This window comes from Zingiber officinale, chromosome 3A (assembly GCF_018446385.1).
Source record: "Zingiber officinale cultivar Zhangliang chromosome 3A, Zo_v1.1, whole genome shotgun sequence".
Taxonomy (NCBI): Eukaryota; Viridiplantae; Streptophyta; class Magnoliopsida; order Zingiberales; family Zingiberaceae; genus Zingiber; species Zingiber officinale.
This window is the reverse complement of record NC_055990.1, coordinates 27,218,160-27,228,211: the sequence shown is the minus strand read 5'-3', so window position 1 is coordinate 27,228,211 and position 10,052 is coordinate 27,218,160.

The following is a 10,052-nucleotide window of genomic DNA, read 5'->3' as shown; positions in this document are numbered from 1 at the left end:
TACATAAGGTGTGAAGCAGATTATCTTCACCCTCCAATTCACTAATACAGGAATTCCTTCAAGCATTTTGTGTTTGTCCAAGTAAAATACTCGGTTGATATCAAGGTGCTCCTCAGCTTGAAATGTACAATAATAAATATTAGAAAACTCCAACATTGTTTTGGAATGCAATACCAACATTGTAAATCTCAATATATAGATGCCACTGGGCATTTTGATGGGCAAGTATTTATTCATTGAATACATACTAATAGTTTTGAATTGTATATAACACTTTGTGCTGTTCGTACCACACAATACAACTCAATATATCATCCAATGAACTAGTTGATAACAGACCAAAACCATGAGCTATGCAAAATGCCAGTAGTAAAACAATTAAAGTAAAAAAATCATTCCAATTATGTTCAGGGATACCCAAAAATTCTAGCTTCTTATAAATGGCAAAAAAAAAATACAGATTATCTATCCTATCTTATCTATGATCTTTCAAAAAAAAAAAAAAAATACACTGCACAAGGAGCACAGAATAATCAAATTCATTGATTTGATAAAGGAAGACAATCTAACTACAAAATTATGCATTTGTTAGAATTCAAACAAACACTGTGTTCAAAAAAATATGAGAAAGTAAAAAAAAGATAAAAAATGATCTACATTAAAAGAGTGACGTATGTGTACCCCAAGATTTAAAAGTTGAAGTGTAAGCAAAGAAGAAAGTCTGAGAGAAGTCAATGAAATTAGCTTATTGTTAGACAAATCCAGATTTTCAGGGCTACTCATCAAAGAAATACATGGTGGAGGGTCAACCAGCTTATTGTTAACAATGTTCAGCGATTTAAGAGAACCCAACTAAGCTATATTGTCAGGAAAGTTCTTCAGCTTATTTAATGAGGGCCATATACTCTCTCTCCCTCTAAACACAGTGCTTAAGAACATAAGCTATTTTTGGTTTTATATGATGCCTTGTTTTGTATTATGTTATTTCCATGCCATGAGATTTTATTATAGATTGGAATTGATGGGATTTAAAATCTCATGGAGTAAGACTACAAACCCCACCTCCTATATATATTACACTGTTAACTTTCCCATAATCTAGTAATCAGATCATCCTAATTTACCAAGTAATCAAATCCCATCTTCATTTATATTTTCAGAAATTCTCTGTTAATATTTTAAATTTGAATTCCATACCAGACCTTAATTAGTAACATGAATTCTTTTAGTTGAGACATTGGTCCCAGACAAGTATAAGTAGGAATGGTTCGGTACGGTATACCAAAACATCAACCAGTATATTGTTACCGTACCGAAAAATACGATATAAAAATTTTTCATATCGATATCGTACTGAAATTTCGGTATATCGAAATTTCGATATTCATACTGTTTAGAGTACATTTTTGGTATCGGTACGGTATACCAAAAATTTCGCTAAAAATTGTATACCGATACTGCTACCAAAAATTTCGCTAAAAATAGTATACCGATACTGAAAATTTTGGTACGGTATAAAACTGTACCGAAATTTTTGGTATATCGTAAAATCGGTATAGTTCGATAAATTTTGGTACGATATGTGCGGTATATGAAAATTTTGATTTATTTCCCCACCCTTAAGTATAAAAAGAAATAGTAGTAAATGCTAGCAAAGGATAACTCAAATTTAAGCCCTATGGTAATGACAAAATGGAAGAGTAAACACTAAAATATTAACCCAAATGTGAGGGAAAATGCTGAAAATGCCATTTTTCAATGAAAACCCAAAATTTAACAAGTGATTTAGTCAAAGGAAAGAGCATAAAGAGCCGATGGTAAGTGACAATATTGGATAAAAAATGGTAGTTTCATTTACCTGATAGAGAAATGGCAGATGGAGAGCCTCCTTAAGCACTTAAGTCTAGAAATCTCAAACAAGATAGACGAAGAAGACAACCTACGTGGGGTCTTGGACAACTCCAGTTCCATCAAAGACTTAAGATTTTGTAAGGAGAGAGGCAAGAAATTTCCGGGGAAGAGACCTTCAGCTGCAACCGCTCGAGTTCCACCATGTCGACAACCTCACCTCAGGTGGCAGCACCTCGATCGATATCATTACTAAATAACTTGAGCGTTAGCTCATCGAGCCACTGGCCCAGGGCTAGCCCTGACTTTTGGGGGCCCTTGGGCGAAAAGAGAAAAGGACCTCTATAAGAAAAAAAATTACTAATGTACAATTTGAATATAGTTTAATAGAAAACTTGAAAATCAATATATTTCATTTAAAATACGGTAAACTCCATACAAAATTTATTTCTCAAGATTCTTCAAAATGTGCAATACAATAAAAATATGTTTCCTAAGTTTCTCCAAAAACTATAATACCTACAAATAAAAAAGATTAAGTTTTTCTAACACCACATTTTCGATACATAAAACTGTGAAGCCATTTACATTCTAATCATTATTATCATTTTCTCTCAATTCTTCCCACTCATTGATTGCATGATCATTTAATTCTTCTTGATTACTCGATTGCTGCTCATTTGTTGCATGATCATTTAATTCTTCTTGACTTTCTTCTTGTAATCCATCAACTGAAGCTTACACTAACCCGTCAATTTTGGATCCATTCAGGATTTTCCTTGGGAGGTATCGGGAAGGAATTGGAATGTAATAATATCGATTCATACAGAAGAAAAAGTTCTCTATTGATTCAAACGCGCGCACTCAAAGGTAGGGCATTTCCCATTGATATAGGAACTTCTGTACCAGAAACAATGATATCTCCAATTATAGCCCCTCTGGGATGTAAAATATATCTCTTCTCACCATCCCCATTGATATAGGAACTTTTTATCTAATTGATAATTATATAAAGCAGAAGAAATTTTAGCCATTTGCATCAAGCTCAAACTTCCTTCTTGCATGCGTGCTCCTCCAGAAGCACACACAATAATGACAGGTAGAGATCGATTAGTAGCATATTCGATCAAACGAGTAATTTTCTCGCCTAAGCGAACCAACCTATCCTCTACTACATAAGTACATAAAGGGCTTACATGATGGTTGGATGCGGAGATACATTTGACTGTGAATTCATTCCAACGTGACAGATAAAATAATATATCTTGGTATTCTATGGTTCTTTTACACACCAATTGTCAATTCTTGGTCATTGAGATTCATGGATAATTCAGATTAATATTTTTAAATGTATCTTACCTATTTTTTATCCCCTTAAACAAACCGAAATGATTGAAGTTTTTCTATTTGGAATCGTCTTAGGTCTAATTCCTATCGGCAATGGTTCTGAAAAAATCTCTAAAAGGGTGGTGAAATTTAGATATTTCCACCATACTTTACTCTTTATACTCTTATGACTTTTGTAAACAATTTAATGAAGAAAGAATTGTACAAGAAATAAAATCTTAGAAAGAAAAAAAAGATCGCTTACCTTCCTTCTTTTTTTCTTACTTTTCTTTTTTAGATGTTGTTCTTAAATTTTAATATAAAATATATTATTTGGGACCTTTATTAAAATAATTCAACATTATATATATATAGATCTTTATTAAAATAATCCAATCAAATATATTTTTTAGGTTTTTATTAAAATAATTTAAGTATATATAATATATATTATATATGCATGTCAAATTTAGGGGCCCCTAAAAATCGGGAGCGTTTAGCCATTGCCCCCGGTGACATACCTTAGGGCCCGCCCTATGTCGGCCCAATCCCCGGGCAGAAGATGAAATGTATTATGGAACATGTGTCCTCCCAGGAGTTTCCGGAGACATCGGCGGTCGCTTCCTCCTTGAATGATTTATCACAATAACATCTCCTCTCCTCCTCCTCCTCCTCCTCCTCCCTAGATGATTTATCACAGTAACATCTCCTCTCCTCCTCCACCTCCTCCTCCTTGTTCTTAAAACGTATTTTTTTTGTTCCTTGCATGAAAATTAAGTATGCATATTTACTGTATCATTAATTTTCAATCATAAAGAAAGAATAAGGAGGATTTTATTAGGCCATCTTAATTCCAGTTCTTGTTATGAGAATTAGAGTTTAGTATCACAGTAACTGAGGTCCCACTCATTCGGTATATCAAATTTTCAGTATACCGAAATTTTGATATTCATACCATTTAGAGTAAATTTTTGGTATTGGTATGGTATACCAAAAATTTCTCTAAAAATCATATACCGATACCGATATCAAAAATTTAGAACGGTATAATACCATACCAAAATTTTTGTTATACCATAAAATCCATATATTTCGGTAAATTTTTGTACTATATGTGCGGTATACAGAAATTTTGGTATTTTCCCCTACCCCTAAGTAAAAGAAGAAGTAGTAGTAAATGCCATCAAAGGATAAGTGAAATTTAAATCATATGGTCAAGACAAAATGGAAGAGTAACTACTAAAATATTAACCGAGAGTTTGATGCCCTTGAGTGAGTTGGACAACTTCTACTTGAGTTGAGGAATTTGAATATACTACAGAGCTTTGATATTTCTTTTAACAATCAAACAGAGAGTTTGAAGCCTTTGAGTGATTTCACATTATTCATACAAATCAATGTTTCAGACAATGACTTTAGTGGTTCATTGCCAAATATTAACCGAAATGTGAGAGAAAATGCTAAAATTTAACAAGTGGTTTATTTAAAGAAACAGAATAAAGAGCCGATGATAAGTGGAAATATCAGACATAAAAATAACACTTTCAATTACCTGATAAAGAAATAAAAGATGGAGAACCTCGTTAAGCACTTATCTATACCGAATCACCAACCTGTATACCGTTACTGTACCAAAAAATACGGTATAAAATTTTTTCATACCGATACCATATCAGAATTTCGGTATACCGAAATTTCGGTAAACTAAAATTCTGATATTCATACCGTTTAGAGTAAATTTTTTGTATCAGTATGGTATATTGAAAATTTTGATAAAAATCATATTCTGATACCAATAATGAAAATTTCGGTATAGTATAATACTATAAAAAAATTTCTGATATACCATAAAATCGGTATAGTTCGATAAATTTTTGTACGATATGTGTAGTATACGAAAATTTTAGTATGTTTTCCCTCTCCTAAGTATAAGAAAAAGAGGTAGTAAATGCCTTTTGAATTATTAGAATGTCATTGGTTATTTGCGTTGGACTTGAGATTCAACTCTTTCAATGGAACAATACCGACAAGCTTTGAAAATTTATCTCATATCTCTCAGTTTAAACTACAAGAGAATGATTTCAGTTGTAGTTGGGAGGCAGCATCCCATAATCATTGGGTTCGTTGCAACACTTGATTGCAGTCTTAAACCTCAGTCATAACTCAAAATTTAACAAGTTATTTATTCAAAGGAAAGAGAATAAAGAACAGATGATAAGTGAAAATATCAAACACAAAAATAACACTTTCATTTGCTTGATAGAGAAATGACATATGGAGAGTCTCGTTAGACACTTATCTATACAGAACCACCAACCGGTATATTGTTATCATACCAAAAAATAAGGTATAAAAGTTTTTCATACCGATACCATATAGGAATTTTGGTATACCGAATTTTTGGTATACCAAATTCCAATATTCATACAGTTTAAAGTAAAATTTCGGTATTAGTAGGTGTACTGAAAATTTCGCAAAAAATCATTTACTGATACTAATACCGAAAATTTCAGTATGATATAATATCGTACCAAAATTCTGATATACCTTAAAATCGGTATAGTTTGATAAATTTTGGTACGATATGTGCAGTATACAAAAATTTTAGGATTTTTTTCCACCCCTAAGTATAAGAAGAAGTGGTAGTAAATGCCTTTTGAATTATCAGAATGTCATTGGTTATTTGCGTTGGACTTGAGATTACACTTTTTTAATGGAATAATACCGACAAGTTTTGAAAATTTATCTCATCTCTCTCTCAGTTGATTTCAGTTGTAGTTGGGAGGGTGCATCCCATCATCATTGGGTTCATTGCAACACTTAATTGTAGTCTTAAACCTCAATGATTATGGATAAGTAGGACAACTTCGACTTGTGTTAAGGAATTTGAATATACTATAGAGCTTTGATATTTTTTCTAACAATCAAATAGGGAGTTTGATGCCCTTAACTGATTTCACATTATTCATACAAATCGATGTTTCATACAATGACTTAGGAGTTCATTGCCAAATATTAATCGAAATGTGAGGGAAAGTGCTAAAATACCATTTTCTAGTCATAACCTAAAATTTAACAAGTGATTTATTCAAAAGAAATAGAATAAAGAGTCGATGATAAGTGGAAATATCAGACACAAAAATAATAGTTTCATTTACCTGATAGATAAATGATAGATAGAGAGCCTCGTTAGGCACTTATCTATATCGAACTACCAACCCGTATACCATTACCGTACCATAAAATACCGAATATAAATTTTTCATACCGATACCATACTGTAATTTCGGTATACCAAATTTTCGGTATATCAAATTTTCGGTATACAAAATTTTCGGTATACCAAAATTTGGATATTCATACAGTTTAGAGTAAATTTATGATATCAGTACGGTATATTGGAAATTTCGCTAAAAATTGTATACTGATATCGATACCGATACCGAAAATTTAGGTATGGTATAATTCCGTACTTAAATTTCCGATATACCGTGAAATCGGTATAGTTCGGTGAATTTTGGTACGATATGTTCAGTATATAAAAATTTCAGTATTTTTCCTACCCCTAAGTATAAGAAGAAGTGGTAATAAATTTTTTGTTGGTGTTGCTCTTGGCTATCTTTCAATTGAGCAATGCCTTGAACTCTGATGGAATTGCACTATTAGCCCTTTCCAGCAACTTGATTCTACCTCCGTCGGTGAACTCTACCCGGAATTCATCATATCCAAGTTGCTGCAGATGGGGGGAATCAGTTGCGACAGAAGTGGATATGTCACTTCAATTGAGCTTCCTGTGCTACGAATTTCGGATTCTCTGGGCAAAGAAATTGGGTTGCTTAGACGTTTGAAGAAACTAAATCTTGCTGCCAATGATCTTTCTGGATTTATTCCCTCAGAATTGGTCAATTGCACCCTTCTTGAACACTTGAAACTCTCAAATAATTTTCTTTCAGGTGAGATACTAGTGACCCTTCATAATTTAGAAAAGTTATCAAACTTGCCGCTTTACAATAATTCACTGAGTGGCAATAAATCAAGTCTTTTGTTCCAAAGACCGTCTCTTGAGATTATTTATCTTAAGGATAACAATCTCAATGGCTCAATTCCTTCTTTCAATTTAAATGCATGCAAGTTTAAATTATTACAGCTTGCTCAAAACAATCTTTTTGGTACTTTGCCTAATTCAATTGTTAATTGCAGTGAGTTACAGTAACTCTATCTATACGCGAACCAATTGACAGGACTTATTCCCATGACCATAGATGACCTCACAGAAATGGATGTTAGCCAAAATGATCTAGAGGGGAACATCTCTTTTAGGTCAAAAACAACATGCAGTTTAGAGAGATTAATTTTCTCTTGCAATAGATTTGAAAGTGAACTTCTAGTGGAATTGGGTAATTACACTAACTTGACGTTCTTTTCTGCTTCTAATAATCAATTGTCGGGAAGAATACCATTAGAACTTGGCATGTTGGAAAAACTTGAGACTCTTAACCTATTTAATAATAGTGTTGTTGACAGCATCCCTCTTGGTATTTATTTTAGAAATCAATTGGTGGTTTTGTTATTAGGAAATAATATGCTTAATGGGACAATACCTCCAGGCCTTGCAAACTGTTCGATTTTGAAGAGGTTGGTTCTTTCACACAATAATCTTAGTGTCTCAATTCCAGAATTCTTTGTGGCATCAAATTTGCTAAAATTGATTTAAGTTTCAACAAACTCAATGGACAAATTCCTTAAGCTGTAACATTGTGAATCTGACCATTATCAACTTGTCAATGAATAAGCTTAATGGACCGATACCTCGGCAAATACAAAACCTAGCCAAACTTCAACTTCTGAATCAGTCCAATAACAATTTGTATGGTCCATTGCCTTTTGAAGTATCAGAATGTCATTGGTTATTTGCGTTGGACTTGAGATTCAACTCTTTCAACGGAACAATACCGACAAGCTTTGAAAATTTATCTCATCTCACTCAGTTGATACTGCAAGAGAATGATTTCAGTTGTAGTTGGGAGGAAACAAGATGGGAGGCAGCATCCCATCATCATTGGGTTCGTTGCAACACTTAATTGAAGTCTTAAACCTAAGTGATAATGGATTAGTAGGACAACTTCCACTTGAGTTGATGAATTTGAATATACTATAGAGTTTTGATATTTCTTTTAACAATCTAATAAAGAGTTTGATGCCCTTTAGTGATTTCACATTATTCATACAAATCAATGTTTCATATAATGACTTTAGTGGTTCATTGCCAAATATTAACCGAAATGTGAGGGAAAGTTCTAAAAATACCATTTTTCAGTCATAACCCAAAATTTAACAAGTGATTTATTCAAAGGAAAGAGAAGAAAGAGTTGATGATAAGTGGAAATATTAGACACAAAAATAACAGTTTCATTTACCTAATAGTGAAATGACAAATGGAGTCTCATTAGACACTTATCTATACCGAACCATCAACTCGTATACCATTACCGTACAAAAAAATACGGTAAACAATTTTTTCGTACCAATACCATATCGGAATTACAGTATATCGAATTTTCGTTATACCAAAATTCTGATATTCATACCGTTTGGAATAAATTTTCGGTATCAGTATGGAATACTGAAAATTTCGCTAAAAATCGTATACTGATACCGATATCGAAAATTTTGGTATGGTATAATACCATATCAAAATTTCTGATATACCGTAAAATCGGTGTAGTTCGGTAAATATTGGTACGATATGTGTAGTATACGAAAATTTTAGTATTTTTTCTCACCCCTAAGTATAAGAAGAAGTGGTAGTAAATGCCTTTTGAATTATCAGAATGTCATTGGTTATTTGCGTTGGACTTGAGATTACACTCTTTCAATGGAACAATATCGACAATCTTTGAAAATTTATCTCATCTCTCTTTTAGTTGATATTGCAAGAGAATGATTTCAGCTGTAGTTGGGAGGAAACAAGTTGGGAGGCAGCATCCCATCATTAGAATGTCATTGGTTATTTGCGTTGGACTTGAGATTCAACTCTTTTAATGGAACAATACTGACAAGTTTTGACAATTTATCTCATCTCTCTCAGTTGATACTGCAAGAGAATGATTTCAGTTATAGATGGAAGGAAACAAGTTGGGAGGCTGCATCCCATCATCATCGGGTTCATTGCAACACTTAATTGCGGTCTTAAACCTCAGTGATAATGGATAAGTAGGACAACTTCCACTAGAGTTGAGAAATTTGAATATACTACAGAACTTTGATATTTCTTTTAACAATCTAACAGGGAGTTTGATGCCCTTAAGTGATTACATATTATTCATACAAATCAATGTTTTATACAATGACTTTAGTGGTTCATTGCCAAATATTAACCGAAATGTGAGGGAAAGTGATAAAAATACCATTTTTCAGTCATAACCCAAAATTTAACAAGTGATTTATTCAAAGGAAAAAAGAATAAAGAGCTGATGATAAGTGGAAATATCAGATACAAAAATAACAGTTTCAATTACAAGATAGAGAAATGACAGATGGAGAGTCTCGTTAGACACTTATCTATATCGTGTAACGACCCAATTTTCCCTATTTTGAGTTCTGAATATCTTTAAAAATATTTGAAAATGCTTTTAAAATATTCTAGAGATTTTTAGGAATTTTTAGAGTATTTTTATGTAATTTTTGGAGTCCGTTTGGTATTTTTACCGAGTGGAGAAAGTTTAAAAAAAAAAAAAAGAAAGAAATAACCAAATGCAAGGGCTGGGATTCGAACCCAGCTTCTCTGGCCCAAGCAGCAAACGGGCAACCAACCGAGCTGAGCTCGTTTTGTTAACTAAGTATGTGAACGAATATATTTGAGTTATAGGTAGATTCGG